The sequence below is a fragment of the Parambassis ranga genome, unplaced genomic scaffold (assembly GCF_900634625.1).
Source record: "Parambassis ranga unplaced genomic scaffold, fParRan2.1 scaffold_24_arrow_ctg1, whole genome shotgun sequence".
Classification (NCBI taxonomy): Eukaryota; Metazoa; Chordata; class Actinopteri; family Ambassidae; genus Parambassis; species Parambassis ranga.
Window position 1 is genome coordinate 1,773,848 of NW_021144797.1, and position 14,336 is coordinate 1,788,183.

General features: G+C 44.3%; 1 non-coding gene across 1 annotated transcript; it reads right to left on the reverse strand.

Annotated features, from left to right (window-relative positions):
* Window positions 1-3,985: 3,985 nt before the first annotated feature.
* Window positions 3,986-4,060, reverse strand: trnal-uag (transfer RNA leucine (anticodon UAG)). The gene has a single exon. It is a non-coding gene; the product is annotated as a tRNA-Leu (tRNA).
* Between the last annotated feature and the right edge of the window lie 10,276 nt (window positions 4,061-14,336).

The following is a 14,336-nucleotide window of genomic DNA, read 5'->3' on the forward strand; positions in this document are numbered from 1 at the left end:
CTGACAGCTTTAATCACATGTGCAGAGCATATGCACAAGACTGTGAATGTTTGTATGTCCTTCTCTGTCTTCCATTTAGAACACATTGCAAAAGCTCTGTCTAAATAGCTGTCAATGCTCTCCCTCTCTGTTTCAACCTGTTTTACTTTCAGGGTTGTGTATTGTGATACTTTTCTGAGTGTATTGTGATACTTTTCACTCCATCCTACTGTAGCCAGAAAGTAGGATGGAGTGTTCATTGGTCATCATTTCACAGACTGGGAGGGGGGTGCATTTTGACCACAACCTGGAAGGGTTAGGGCATAGTATAGCAGTCGTTTACTTTGATTAGGGACCTTGGATACCACATTCCCTGTAGCATCTAGATATACAGCCACATTTTTTCCCATGAGGATGCTTACTCCAGTCTCTGTGTACATATGTACTCCAAATGGATCAACCTGGTAATGCTGTATATATCCAGGCACCTTGTGAAACTTAAAATCACATTCCTTCATGAGAGACTGGGTGAGATACATCTCCATTAAAACATCCTCATGAAGTCTTTCTCTTTTTCCAGCCTCATAATGTGTATTTTTAAGCACATTTTGTTCAGGCTGTGGGTCATGTTTCCTGTTGATGAAGATTCTCAGTCATCCAGGTCATCATACGTAGAGAAGATTGAAGCAAGGCGTCTGGACTTGTAGAGTTTTCGTGAAGACGTTTCGCTGCTCATCCAAGCAGCTTCATCAGTTCTAACTGTTTGGTGGGAAACATGGTTTATATGTGGTGGAGGACCTCAGTGGGTGGGTCTGGGTAAAACTTAAAAAAAACAATAGCACTAAATGTTTCCATAGTTACCTGTGATGTTCTGGCTGCCTGGGCCAGGTGTGTCTAACGACTGGCTAACCACTGTGAGACTGCTGGAGGGGGACTGGTTGACAGTCCTTCTTCTGGTTGACACAGTTCTTGCTGTGAGTATGTGCAAACTTCCTGGAATGGATGGAACCACTGCATTGTATGTGGTAGAAAGATGATGTCTGAGGCCACCACCTCCGTTTTTCCAGCAGGTCTGTAACCACATATAAACCATGTTTCCCCACCAAACAGTATAACAGTATTTCTCACTAAATAAACATACAAGTTTACACAGACTTGGACATTGCACCAAAATAAACCCAATAATTTGCATTCTTTCATCAAACATTACATATAACACTGAACAAATAATGCAGCTCTATCTTATAATCACACATCAACACATCAGGAGACATACATTCAATTGGAGCGACATAAGTGTGCTATATACATATACTTGATACAAATTACAGCGGAGCATTTCAGCGCGATAATTACTCGAAGTAGCGCGAGATTACCCACAGCTCGGCTATACCGCTACTACCTTCCAATTAGCTCCATCGTTAGCTTCTACAACTACTTTTAAAGTTACTCAAAGTTACCCAAATCATTATGAAATCACTGTCAGCGAATACAGAAACAATACGAAGCTTAAGGCTTTCATTCGTGACCATTTTTAACCAAATACTGACCTGAGAATAATAGAATGTTAGCAAAAGAAACACAGTAGCACTCGCTTCGTTCTCCGGGTTGCTTCTAACAGGAAACAGGAAGTTGGTCCGCAGTACACAACTGAGGAGTGACAATCACAATGCCAAAGGTTCCACTTACCATTATAACACTTAATTCACTCATATTCGCACAGGCATACCTTTTATACATGCAAAATAATGATCTTATTACTTATTAAAGTATTACAGCACTGTTAAAGTATCAACAAAATAAAATTTTTACCTGCTTTTGATTCTCAAAATACCAAATGTGGTTGCACATATTTGGGTGCACCACACAAGGACTGTAGCAGCATGGCTGACAATGTATGACCCAGATTTGGCTCCATATTGCAGCAGGACAAGGCGCAATGTTTGGCATTGGCATACCAGCAAGGGGGATTAGCTCAAATGGTAGAGCACTCACTTAGCATCAAAGAGCTGCTGGAACACTGACAGCTAATTTAGTTGATGACAACATGTGAGTGTCTGTGACCATGGCTGATCCACAGTTGATTGAGGACACTGCTGAACACAGCTTCTAAACAGACGTTACACAACTAGCTTAACATATTACCCTCATCTCATACACCACAATACTCAATACTGATCATGAATGTCACCTCGGTCTAAAGACTTGTTGAGACAGCACGTGTTGACACAGATTTCAAGATGAGGCACAGAGGGATTTACAGCTGTATCATTCTGCACCAGATGAAGCACATGGTCTGAACCAGGTCGTGTCCTGTGTGTCAGAGAAAGGCTGAAACCCTGCAGCACCTGTTTCTGACTGCTCTGACCACGCTGCCTTCTTCTCCAGTCTGCTCTCCAGTGATGTTGCTTCTTGTGCTCCCCTCTGATTGAGCGCTGTGCTGCAGCCATTGCAACACCTATCGCACCTCAGAGTGATCCAGCAGTGCCTCATGTTCAGCAGCATACAGTGAGCAGCTTTAATCTCTGGATTGACAGACTTTATCTGCGCAATAACTTGCAGAACAGAAAGTCTTCCAAAATATCGCCTTTCCAGGGATAGCACACCAAAACTATCAACTGAGCAGCACTGGAGATGCTCTGCTCTGTCGATTCATCCAACTGAAAGGAACATTTCATTTTTTTTCTAGCTCTCAGGACGAGAGCTGCTGCAACAGGTATCCACCCTGAAGGACAGCGCCACAGGAAGTTAAAAAGCACTTCTGGTGGGACTCAAAACCGACAACCTTTGAATCACTTCTCCTGTGTTTAACTAGAAGTCCAATGCGCTATCCATTGTGCACCAAAGCCACAAAGCAGTGGCTTTAAAGTATTTTTTTTTTTTTTAAAAAGTCAGCATAACAGAGGTTACAGCATCACTGAGTTTCCCCTCAGGGAAGCTGCTGTTTTTTTACTGCCACCCCTGGATATATGCAGTCCAGTGCAGTGAGGCATGCTCTGTTCTGTACAATGGCACTGCAAAGTCTGCACTGCAAAGTCCGCACTGCACACTGCAAAGGCCGCACTGCAGAGGCCGCACTGCACACTGCAAAGGCTGCACTGCAGAGGCCGCACTGCACATGCAAAGGCCGCACTGCACACTGCAAAGGCTGCACTGCAGAGGCCGCACTGCACACTGCAATGGCCGCACTGCACACTGCAAAGGCTGAACTGCAGAGGCCGCACTGCACACTGCAAAGTCCGCACTGCACAATGCAAAGGCTGCACTGCAAAGGCAGCACTGCGCACTGCAGAGGCCGCACCAGGGCACACAGTGCAGAGCAGCTCAGATGATGTGAAGACACATTTACAGCATAGTCACGTAGCATTGTTAAAGTGTAGACAGCATGACTGTGTCTCTCCAAGAGTAGATGGGTTGGGAAGATGTTATCGTAATGTGATGAGCCACTCGGCAGAACTGAGGATGCTACTCGGGGGAGTGGCCAAACTCAATGTATTAAAAAGAAAAAGTGAAATATGACATGGTCCCAAGTATTCAGAGCCTTTGCTGTGACACTTATATTGTTGTAGCCATTTTTTGATTAATTTGGCACTGTACAATATTGTTTTTGGTTTTAGTATAACAAGTCTACATTTAGTGTTTAGTTAGGGTTTTTACAGGAAGAGGAGGGTGGAAGAAGGTGGCAAACAGTTTCTTGACCCACCTTTGGCCAAGCATTATTAATTTTGAGTGATTTTCATTTGAGTTAAATTATTTTGTATTTTTTTTAAGACCTTTGTTCAGCTTTGAATAAACACGAATGGAATGTAAAAGATGTGGCGGAGGTGTGTGTAAGACGGCCACCCATTCACCCAGCCCCGAACAAGGGTGTGTAACAACTGCTCTGGGATGGGATGAGTCTGAATAGAACTTTGTTAGCTTTGTAAAGCTATGTAGTAGTTGGAAAGGAACTGAAAAGAGTTCAACAAAAAGGAGTTGGTCTCCAATGGAATAAAGTTAAACATCAGGGCTCGTCCGGGATTTGAACCCGGGACCTCTCGCACCCTAAAGCGAGAGAATCATACCCCTAGACCAACGAGCCATGTGTGACCTCTTATTTTTCATGTCTCAGTCGGTGGGAGAACAACACAAAGCACATGTTCTCTTAGTTTGACATTGGTAAAGATATGAACAAAGATTTCTTCTAACTGTGTCAACAAAGATTGAACACTTTGCATATCACTGTCCTCCATGAGGAGACTGTCCTCCATGAGGAGAGGAGACTGTCCTCCATGAGGAGACTGTTGTCCTCCATGAGGAGAGGAGACTGTCCTCCATGAGGAGAGGAGACTGTCCTCCATGTCTAGATAGGCTTGCTGTCTAGCAGCTGGGAGAAATGTCTGTTTGTGGCTGTGGCATTAGCTCAACATTGAATCATAAAGTGTATTTGTTGCATAACAGGAAGTGGTCTGTATTAGGGTGTGACCCTCCTGAGAAGCAGAACCTCTCCTTTATAGGGGCTGTCTTGATAACTGCCTCTCATTTCCACCTGTTGTCTGTTCCATTTGCACAACAGCAGCTGAAACTGATCCACAATCAGTGTTGATCCTAACTGGACAGTCTGTGGCCAAGTGTGGCCAGATCAACCTGTCTCTGGCAACAGAGTAAGTACCACAGGCTTCTGAACTGCTGTGATCTCCAACCTCACCTTTATTCTAAGATATTTCAAAGGGTGGCTGCAAGTCAGTCCACCTACAGCACCGGTCTGTTTGAAGTGTTCCAGGATTCAACAATAATCTGTTAAATATCACAGACCAGAGTGAAATCAAGTCCTTTTGAGGCAGAAATAAGCCCCTGGACTTACTGTGGGGCCACAGTCACTTTTTGATGAAAACACCAGTTTTTGAGGTTTATTATTTTAAAGGGGTCTTCATGTGCTGGCTGCATCATAAGTTCTTGTTATTAATGATAGTTAATTATAACTTCCTGGACCTGCAGACTCTTTGTCTTCATATGGCCTGAATGAAGGGAGGCTAGCACAGATTTGACATGTGTGACTTCCACATGCTTTCCTACCATGAATGGAACCAGTCAAGCAGCACATGATGTGTTTGTGTAACACTGGAGATGTTAGCTGTACATGTGCAGAACAAAGACATGACCCACAGCAGACCATCATGTTTAAGGAGCAGCAGGACGTCCTCTTCTTAGTAACATTTAGGTGAATGGGACGGCACATTTGATGTTTGACTTCATCTATGAACACATGTCTGCAGCATGTTTACTGCATTTGAACTGTTACTAATGTCATGATGCCAGCTGTGTCAGCTTTGTTTCCCTTTAAGTCCTCCATCTTTCCTGCTTCATGTACTTGTTGTTTGGTGGAATCCTGTTTTATTGTGAAAGGACTCTTTCCTTCCTCTTGTGTTTCCCTCCTGTTGGTCAGCTGCTCGCCATGATTGTTGTCACCTGGTCTTGTTAAATCTTGAACACTATGCTCAGGGCTCTTGGTACTTGCTGCTTCTTCTCCTTTGCTCCTCCAGACACTCCCAGTCCCCTCCTTCTGTACTGAGCTCACCTGCTTCCACTTGCTGATCAGGAGGACAAAGTACAAGAGGGAAGATGAGACACAGAGGGACATTTGTCCTTTGTAGTAGGGCTGCCTTGCTTGTTGTTGCTCCTTTAGAAAACCTGATGTGTTTTCTTGTTCCTTTAGTAGAAAATAATGAGCTTTTGCTTCTTTGTCTCCTAGTTCAGCTTTTGTTCCTCTCCTTGTCCTCTGACTGCTGAGTCTGTTCCATTCTGTGTGTCCTCTTTGTTCCTGTCTTACTCTGCGTGTCTTCATTCATTCTGTTTTCCCAGTTTGTTGCTGTTTAATTTCTTTAATTTGTATTTTTTAGTTCAGTTACTCTTTTCGTTGTTGTAAAGTTTCAGGAGATACAGATGTGATAATCATATTGGCCTCAACAAAACTGCAACAGCAAATAAACAGATTGAAGTCTTAGCTGTGGGTATTTGAAATCAGTAGAGTTCCTTCAGGTGTCCAGTGTCCTCAGGGGTCCACAGAAACACATGTTGTGAATTAACCATGTTCCTGGATGGATTGACCTGATGTGACAGTCCACCCAGTGATTGTCCAGGATGTCCCTCCATTTTCCAGTCTTGCAGATGAACACCCATCCATCACCATCAGCTCCAGAGCTGCTCTCCCCACATGCCCTGCACAGCTCAGGACAGGTCCTCTGGAAGACAGAAACAATGGGGGCACATAATGCACATGTAAGCATGTTAACTACAGATGCATTCATGGTCTTTAAACCTCAGGCGTCACTTTAATTCACTACCCTTTGTGGTCATTAGGGGACAAAAACGTCCACTTCCAAAAAACTGCTATAAAAATAAACAGATTAATATTTTTTCTTACTTTTTTTTCTGCATAAATATGTTAAACAACTTCAGCCCTGCTCAAAACTACAAACATTAAATCATTGTGGGAAATTTAACCCTTTAAATGCCAAGTTTGAATTACTGATGTCACAGTAATTTTTTATGAAGATACACAAAAATGAGTTATTTTCCACAAAACAAAAGTTAGGTGGCTGAGGCATATATTTATATCTGTCATGGATATGTCAAGATTAGCCAAAATATGAGTTAGATGGATTATTGGTTTTGTGTAGCAGCAGTTAAAATGGTATTTTCCACTTAGGTCCCATATAACACTATATAACCAGCATTTCTTGATGTAAGGGTTTATATTGCATTATATTGCATTAACGTAATGTTTGAGTTGGGGCTACCAGTATTTATGGATGGAAACCTCAATTTAATTGAGTTCATCCCATGAGTATAGGTTAAAAAAATGAATGATATTATCACAATAATATTACAGCAACGCGTGATTAATGTGATTAATATTTTAAAATCATATGTGACGGCACTAGTTCAAACGTTTGAGTTCAAAGAAACAGACTGACCTACCAGGTGGAGTCATGGTCATGGTTTTCTGCAGAAGTCTCGTTTGTTTTCTAACATGGCAAACCCTTCTCCTTTAGAGTTTTGATTTCTGTCAACAGGCTCTGTCTCGGACTTTTGCAACCCAATGTCTGTGGCTGAAAGAGCCACTCAGGTCCTGTGAAGTATACAAGGTATTTACGCAATGACATGATACAGACCACGTATGTATTTGATTTATATAAGCTTACACTTAGAGAAAAACCCATCTATAACTCTTACAGAGAGTTAGGGGAGGACTCTTTGATGCGGTGAAGACCGAAGCACTAGGAGGCATGGACTAAGATAAATCATCCAACAATAGAAGGGACAAAGGGTTTCATAGTCAATAATATGTTAGACCAATTATGATAATTAGTAGGTGGAGATAAAGGGGCAACATGTCCCAATATGGGAAATACCAACGAGGGTCTTGAAGAAACTGTTTATCTATTATGCAAATGTACTCAACTTCCAATAAAACAAGCCTGTGTCCAGGGGAGGGGCAGAACACGTATGGACGAAAGACTGAAAGGCCTGTGTTACTGTGTTCTCCCTTTTGCAAAAGGCGAAACTACAAAACCCAGGGTATTCTTCTTTCACTCAATGTTCTGAATACAGGAGACGGAATCTGACAATCCGGGGGGACCAGGGAAGGTCACGACATTTCCCACTGTCTCATGTTTTTTATATTTTACTCATTTTCACATTTCACAGCACCTTACAGGCAAGTGTCCCTGATCAGATGGCGGGTCCGGGGACATTCCCTTACTGTCCCTAGCTGTCCTGAGGGTAAGCCAGTTCATCATCAGATTAGGGTCACTTCTACAATGGTGGTCCGTCAAATTGGCATGCTAACTGACATGCTAACATTTATTGGCTTGCAGGCATGTTCCATCAACTGCACACAAGTGAGTTACCTTGGCTGGGCGCTCCTCTGCCTCAGGAGATGACTCCCTGGCCCTTCTTCAGTCCAGAGGTGGATGGGGAGTCATCTCCGGCTTTTAGTTCTTCCACGGAGGCCTGCCTTACGGACAGCCGCACAAATACCTCCCTGAGGGACTTTGCCCGGCTGAGGTTTTGTGTAAGGCGTAAAAACGCTCCTGTGTATCAATGTTATGACCCATGAAGGAGGACACTGCCTCCTTCATGGTCAGATTGTTGTCCTCAAAGTTCTGTGGAAAAAAGACAAGCAAAAGGCGACATCAGGTATGGATCATAGGGCATTCAGGGAAACCAGGGAGAGTATCTGAAACTTACGTAGGTAGCCACAGCACTGCGGATATCCAGAAGGGTGGGCCAATATTTTGTCATGTTTTTGCTTCCCCCCTCCCCCTTTTAAACTCGTTGAGTTAAAAAACAACGAGTTTGGGCAACCGCCCGGCCATGGAGCCTCAGCCAGCGCCTGAAACCACTGAAATTTGGCAAAACCTAGGCCTGGCCGAATTTACAGCATGTTTTGTGGTCCAGGACCTGCAAGAAGAGCAGACACACAAAGACAGACCATTAGTTTCTTTCTGAGGCTTTAAAACTCATGGTAAACTCTTTTGCAGGCATCTTGAATTTACACTGACGAGGTAGCCCGTACTATAATCCCACACTGCACTTTCCACCTCCCTGACCCGCATATGGGTGAGGACCCGGTCCTGTGTCCATATATGCAGGTAAGGAAGGCGGCCATGTACCCAAGAACCGGTATCTGTCACCGGATCGTTGGGTGCGGCCTTCTCCACATCGTCTGTGAAAAGAAGAGAGAGAGATGCATTAGTAAGGCTAACTTTCAGTTCATACGATTAGACTGATGAAGTATGTGTAGTATGTGAAGCTGGGATTGTGTGTGCGGAGTCTAGCATTACCCAGCAGTGAGGGAATCCTGTCTCTGGCCAGGCGGATGCAGGTCCCGAGCGCCCTCCTGGCTCACCAGCTGCTGTTGTTTCCGAGCCTCCACAATCTGGTGCCCACGGATCGTCCTGTTCAGGTCCTGTACATTTTTTTTGAGGTACCTGAACAGGACGACCACCTCCTGTGCCTTGAGCCGGCTGTGCTGCGGAGGGGGTGTCTCGCAAGCACTCCCACAAGCCTAGTGGCCTGGCCGATGTAGAGTGCCACGGTCACTGGCGGACATGGCCATCCTCCGCACCCACAGCCGGGTAACTGTGAAAAATATAAGCAAAAGAAAATTGATTTAGCTGGAGTTACACTGCAAAGTAGTACTATGTTTAACACTAGAAGAAATTCAAGCTCACGCAGCAAGGTGCGCCAGGTTGCCCAGAAAACTCCCACATCCAGGTGTTCTGCTCGACCAGGCCCGGGCCATAATGAGCAGAACGCCCTGGTTCTGCTCATCTTCGATACTGCGTTTTCCTGCATTTTTGGGGTGCCCTCCGGACAGAATATATACATAGGAATATGACTCTATGTAGCTCTCTGTGAAGGACACAACAGGAAAAAAATGTGTAGGCAGCAGTAAATGTCTCTTATCTTATGCCACAGCCTTTGCTACTCACCAATTGAGCTCGGGAATGTCCAAATGCCGGAGGGCTGACTCCCATTGCTGCGGCCTTTAAAAGATGCTGGCCAGGCACAAGGTTGAAGCGAGGCATCTGGACGTGTGCCACACCTCCAGATGCCTCGCTTTTTTTCCTGTGCTTCGCTTCAACCTTCTGAATGTACACTGTGAGCTGTGCAGTGAGCTCACTCACCCTTTCCTCCCTGTCCTCCACTATGAGCTGGGCCAGGAATGCCGGCAGGCTTGCCCTGTCGTCACCGGCTTTGGGCTCCTGGCTGCTCCTATTCCTTGAACTCACCATCATGAAACTCAGGCACCTCCACCTCGACCTCTGCCGGCACCGCCACACCCTCATTAGATGATGGCTGAGGCTGTAAAAGAAACATTAGATCAGAGCCTGGTTGTTTTACTGCCGGTGGACAGTGAAATTCTTGCTGGGGAACAACTTGCCTCAGTGGCTGGAGCAGAGGGTTGGGTTTTAAGGAGGCATGGCTCCGCCTCCTCACACCCTGCCTCCACCTCCCGCTGCACCTCATCCTGCCACCCCTCCTCTACAATAGAATCCTCACAACAGCTGGATGAAGACTGAGTCTGTAAAAGAAACATTAGATCAGAGCCTGGCATTTTTCCTGCCGCTGAAAGTGAAATTCTTGCTTGGGAAACAACTTGCCTCAGTGGCTGGAGCAGTAGGTTTATTTTTGGGGCCTACTTTTCCAGCCCCCTGCAGTTTTCTCTGTAGAGAGAGAAGAAGAAGTGCATCGTATGTGAGTACAATTTATGTAGAAGTGAAAGCCGTACTGTTACCATTCACTCACCTCCAGCTGTGCACCTTCTTGCGAAGGGGCCGGTTTTTGGCTGCCATTTCGCGGCAGTTGGTGCAGGTCGTCCCCGCCTCATCCTCCCTGGCCTGCAGGTCCAGCTCTGACACCATAGGCGGTTGTGGGTTGGTCGCCTCAGTGCCGAGAGCTTCAAATCAAATCAAATTAAACAACTTTATTTATCCGGGGGCGGGGGGGGGGGGGGATTATACATGGCAGAATAGGCATGAAAAAAACAACTAAGAATAGAATTCAAAGCATCTCAGTACCTTCTCCACCACCTTCGCCCTCACAAGCCGGTGTTATCAGGGCTTCATGCAGTCTACACTTGTCAATGTGCTGCCTGGAAAGGTGTGTTTTATGTCTTTCACCAGCTGTGTGCAGCCAGCCACGGGACACTGCACCAGCCGATTGATATATGGCCTGTGGCCAGGCCATTAAGCAAGTTTCGCTCCTGTGGGTTTAGTATGTGGTGGGCCTTGATGAGGTGCCTGGACACATACCAAAAGTTCCCACCACATACAGGACAGGTGAGCATTTGCTTTGGCTTTGTCATCTGAAAGAAAAAAGGGGTTCAAGATTCATTCAGCATTAATATATCTATCATCATATATTATCATCATATATTATCATCATACCATAGCTCATATGTCTGCTTCTACTTGATACCTGTTGACATCAGACAAAAACTGGGAGAAAGGTTGCAATCTGAAATTAATGCAGCAATGCAGGTGGCCTAGATTGAATCATTTGAGTTTGTATGTTTGGCACCAGTGGGCCAAGGGAGCTGGCAAGGACCTGGACTAGGTCGGGGCGACCAAACAAGACAACCTCAGTTTTGTTTTCGTTTAATTTTAGAAAGTTTAGGTCCATCCATTTCTTAATATCACTCATGCAGTTTAGCAGTGATTGGAGGGAATCTTTGGCAGAAAACTCTAAGCGGCAAATACAACCTGCACATCGTCAGCAAAACAATGGAAGGGGATGCTGTGCTTCCTGAATATGGACCCCAGGGGTAGCATGTAGAGAGAGAACAACAGCGGGCCCAGAACCGACCCCTGGGGCACCCCGCAGGTCAGAGGGGCCACTGAAGAAGAAAACTGCCCTATCTGAACTGAAAAGGATCTGTCTGTTAGATACGATTCAAACCACTTAGGGCAGTGCCTTTTATGCCAACACGGTGCTCTAAGCGAGCCAAGAGAATGGCACAGTTGCCAGAGTCACGGGTGAGCAAGAGATCATTAAAAACTTTTAAAAGAGCAGTTTCAGTGCTGTGGAGAGGCCTAAAACCAGATTGAACGGTTCACAGACATTTGCTGTTTTTAAAAATTCTTGGATTTGAGTAAGAACAGCTTTCTCTAAAACCTTTGAGATAAAAGGGAGCTTGGAAATTGGTCTAAAATTGGTTAGACCAAAATTGGCCTTTCTTTTTTTAAAGAGGCTGCACCGTGGCATGTTTAAAAGAGGATGGAACAGATCCAGAGCTCAGACACAGATTTATAATTGTAAAGCTAAAAGTGTCAACTGTGCAGAAGACCTCTTTAAAAAGACGGGATGGAATGCTGTCAGATTGGCAAGTGGCAGGCCGTAATTTTTAACAATCTCAGTGAGGTGAGATAGTGAGACAGGGCTCAAATTTGTCAAAGACAGCGGAGCTGGGAGAAGAGCTGAGGGGTTCCTGGGCAGACTGCGAGAGCGGGTGTCTAAATGCTAAAATTTTACCAATACAAAATTCATTAAAAGCCTTGCACAGAGTAGGAGACGGCTCAATACAGACAGCATCACATGGATTCACCAGAGAATCAAACACATTAAAAAGAACCTGAGGCTTATGAGCATTTGCAGACACAAGTGGGGAGAAATATTCTGTCTTTGCAGCTTTAACAGCCTGCTGGTATGATGTGAGATCGTTTTGGAGGAGATCCCACAAATTTTAGGTTTGTCCTTTTTCCATCTCCTCTCTGCCTGCCTAGATGCGCGTCTGAGCGCACGAGTGGACTCGTTGAGCCAAGGCTCTTTCTGCAGCCTTACAGGCTTGAGAGTCATGGACACGATTGAATCCAAAATCACGTCCCCACTGTCTCATGTTTGTATATTTTACTCTTTTTCACAGCACTTCATTCAGTTTGTTATCGTAATCAGCCACCATGTACAGGTGCATCTCCATAAATGAGAATATTGTGGAAAAGTTCAATATTATAAACTAATGATGTCACACTGTGATCAGATGATGAACTCAAAACACCTGCAAAGCAGACACAATCATGGGGAAGACTGCTGACTGGACAGATGTTGAATAAATAAATAAATAGTCAGGTCTCAGGTGGAAGTGAGTTGCGGATAAACCACAGATAGAAGTTGGCTGGTTTCCTACCTGTATAAAACCTCAACCACAAAGGGACTCGAACCCTCAATCTTCTGATCCGAAGTCAGACGCCTTTTCCAATGCCCACGCGGTCTAGTGTGTTTGTCCCATAGACCATGCCAATAACATTCTTTGTCAGAATGTTATTGGCATAGTGTTTTGATAAGAGTTTTTGTTGGTGCAGTAGCCAATAATTTTGTGTGGTTAAAAATGATGATCTCTTAATTTAACTAGAATGGCAGTTCCTGAAGAAACTGCGAGTGTGATTGCAGAGCTGTTTGCTGCAGCTAGCAGCACATACAGCATGCTGCAGATGAAGCTTTAAAAGAGCTGCAGCACGCTGAGTAGCTGAGAACCAGAAGCACGGGCACATCACAAAGCATGAGGCAGTACAGAGGCTGTAAAGCTTTATAGTGTTGGGTTGGGATATCAGCTATTACAGGCGACCATTTCACACCAGAAAGCTGGGCTGTTGAAGTCATATCAGGTATTTCACAGAAGCATTTGAAAAACAGGATGGATTTATGTTGAGTAATACATGTTTTCACTATAGCGCCCCCCCAGTGGCCAAACCGCAACACACTTGGTACACTAAATCTTAGTACTAGCCTACAAATTTGGCAGCTATATGTTACAGTATGCATCAGTTATAGTACATACAAGTATAGTATGTACAAGTACACATGGCCACGCCCACAAAAGTTTATTAGCCAATAGAAATGAAACGCTATTAGATATTCCAAAATAAAAAATCTTACACTATTTAAAGTTGTCCACTACTGTTTTGTCCGATGTTTTTGACACTTTATATCTCACCACATGGTGGCGCTATGACTACAGTTTTAACTATATTTAAGTAAATACATCTTTTAAAATATGTTCAAAGTTTCAGCTGTATAGCATGGCTACTTTCTGAGTTGCACATTTTTAATTACAATGTTGTCAGATTGTCCCAAAGTTCACAGCAAGGGTGTCATCACATTTAGACACTTTAGTTTTGAAAGCATGTTTGTAGCTTTAAAGCTGTAGGAGGAGCGTTCTGTCATCATTACGTTTTTTTTCCTGTTTCTTTAAGTAGAATAACATTGATGTGATGCAGTCAGTTGGAACAGTCTGGACAGGTTTGACTGAATGTTTTATAGCGTCCTCTGTAGTAAACAGGGACTGATCGCTGCATTCACTCGCTTAAAATTGTAACCGGGTGAAAAACTCCAGCTACTGCTCCCATATATTGTATTGTGGGCCGTGTTGTATTTCTACGTAATGACGTCCGACTCAGACCAATCGCATCACTGTAACCTGGCAGTGCCAGTCTAGATGCGAATTAACAAACCTTTATTAGTCCCACAATGGGGAAATTGCATTTTTGCAACAGCAGATACAGACAGCAAAGGATAAGTTAGGAAAGATATATATATATATATATATATATTTATTTATTGTACACTGTGGTGTGTGAATATTGCTCCTATCAGAAGTGGTTATTATACAGTCTGACAGCAGCAGGAAGGAAAGACCTTCTGTATCTCTCCTTCACACACCGAGGGTGGAGCAGTCTGCCACTGAAGCTGCTCTGCAGAGCTGACAGGGTGTCCTGCAGGGGGTGGACTCATTGTCCAGCATCAGAATCAGAATCAGAATCAGAATTACTTTATTTATCACCGAGGGGAAATTATGTTTTGTTACAGACATT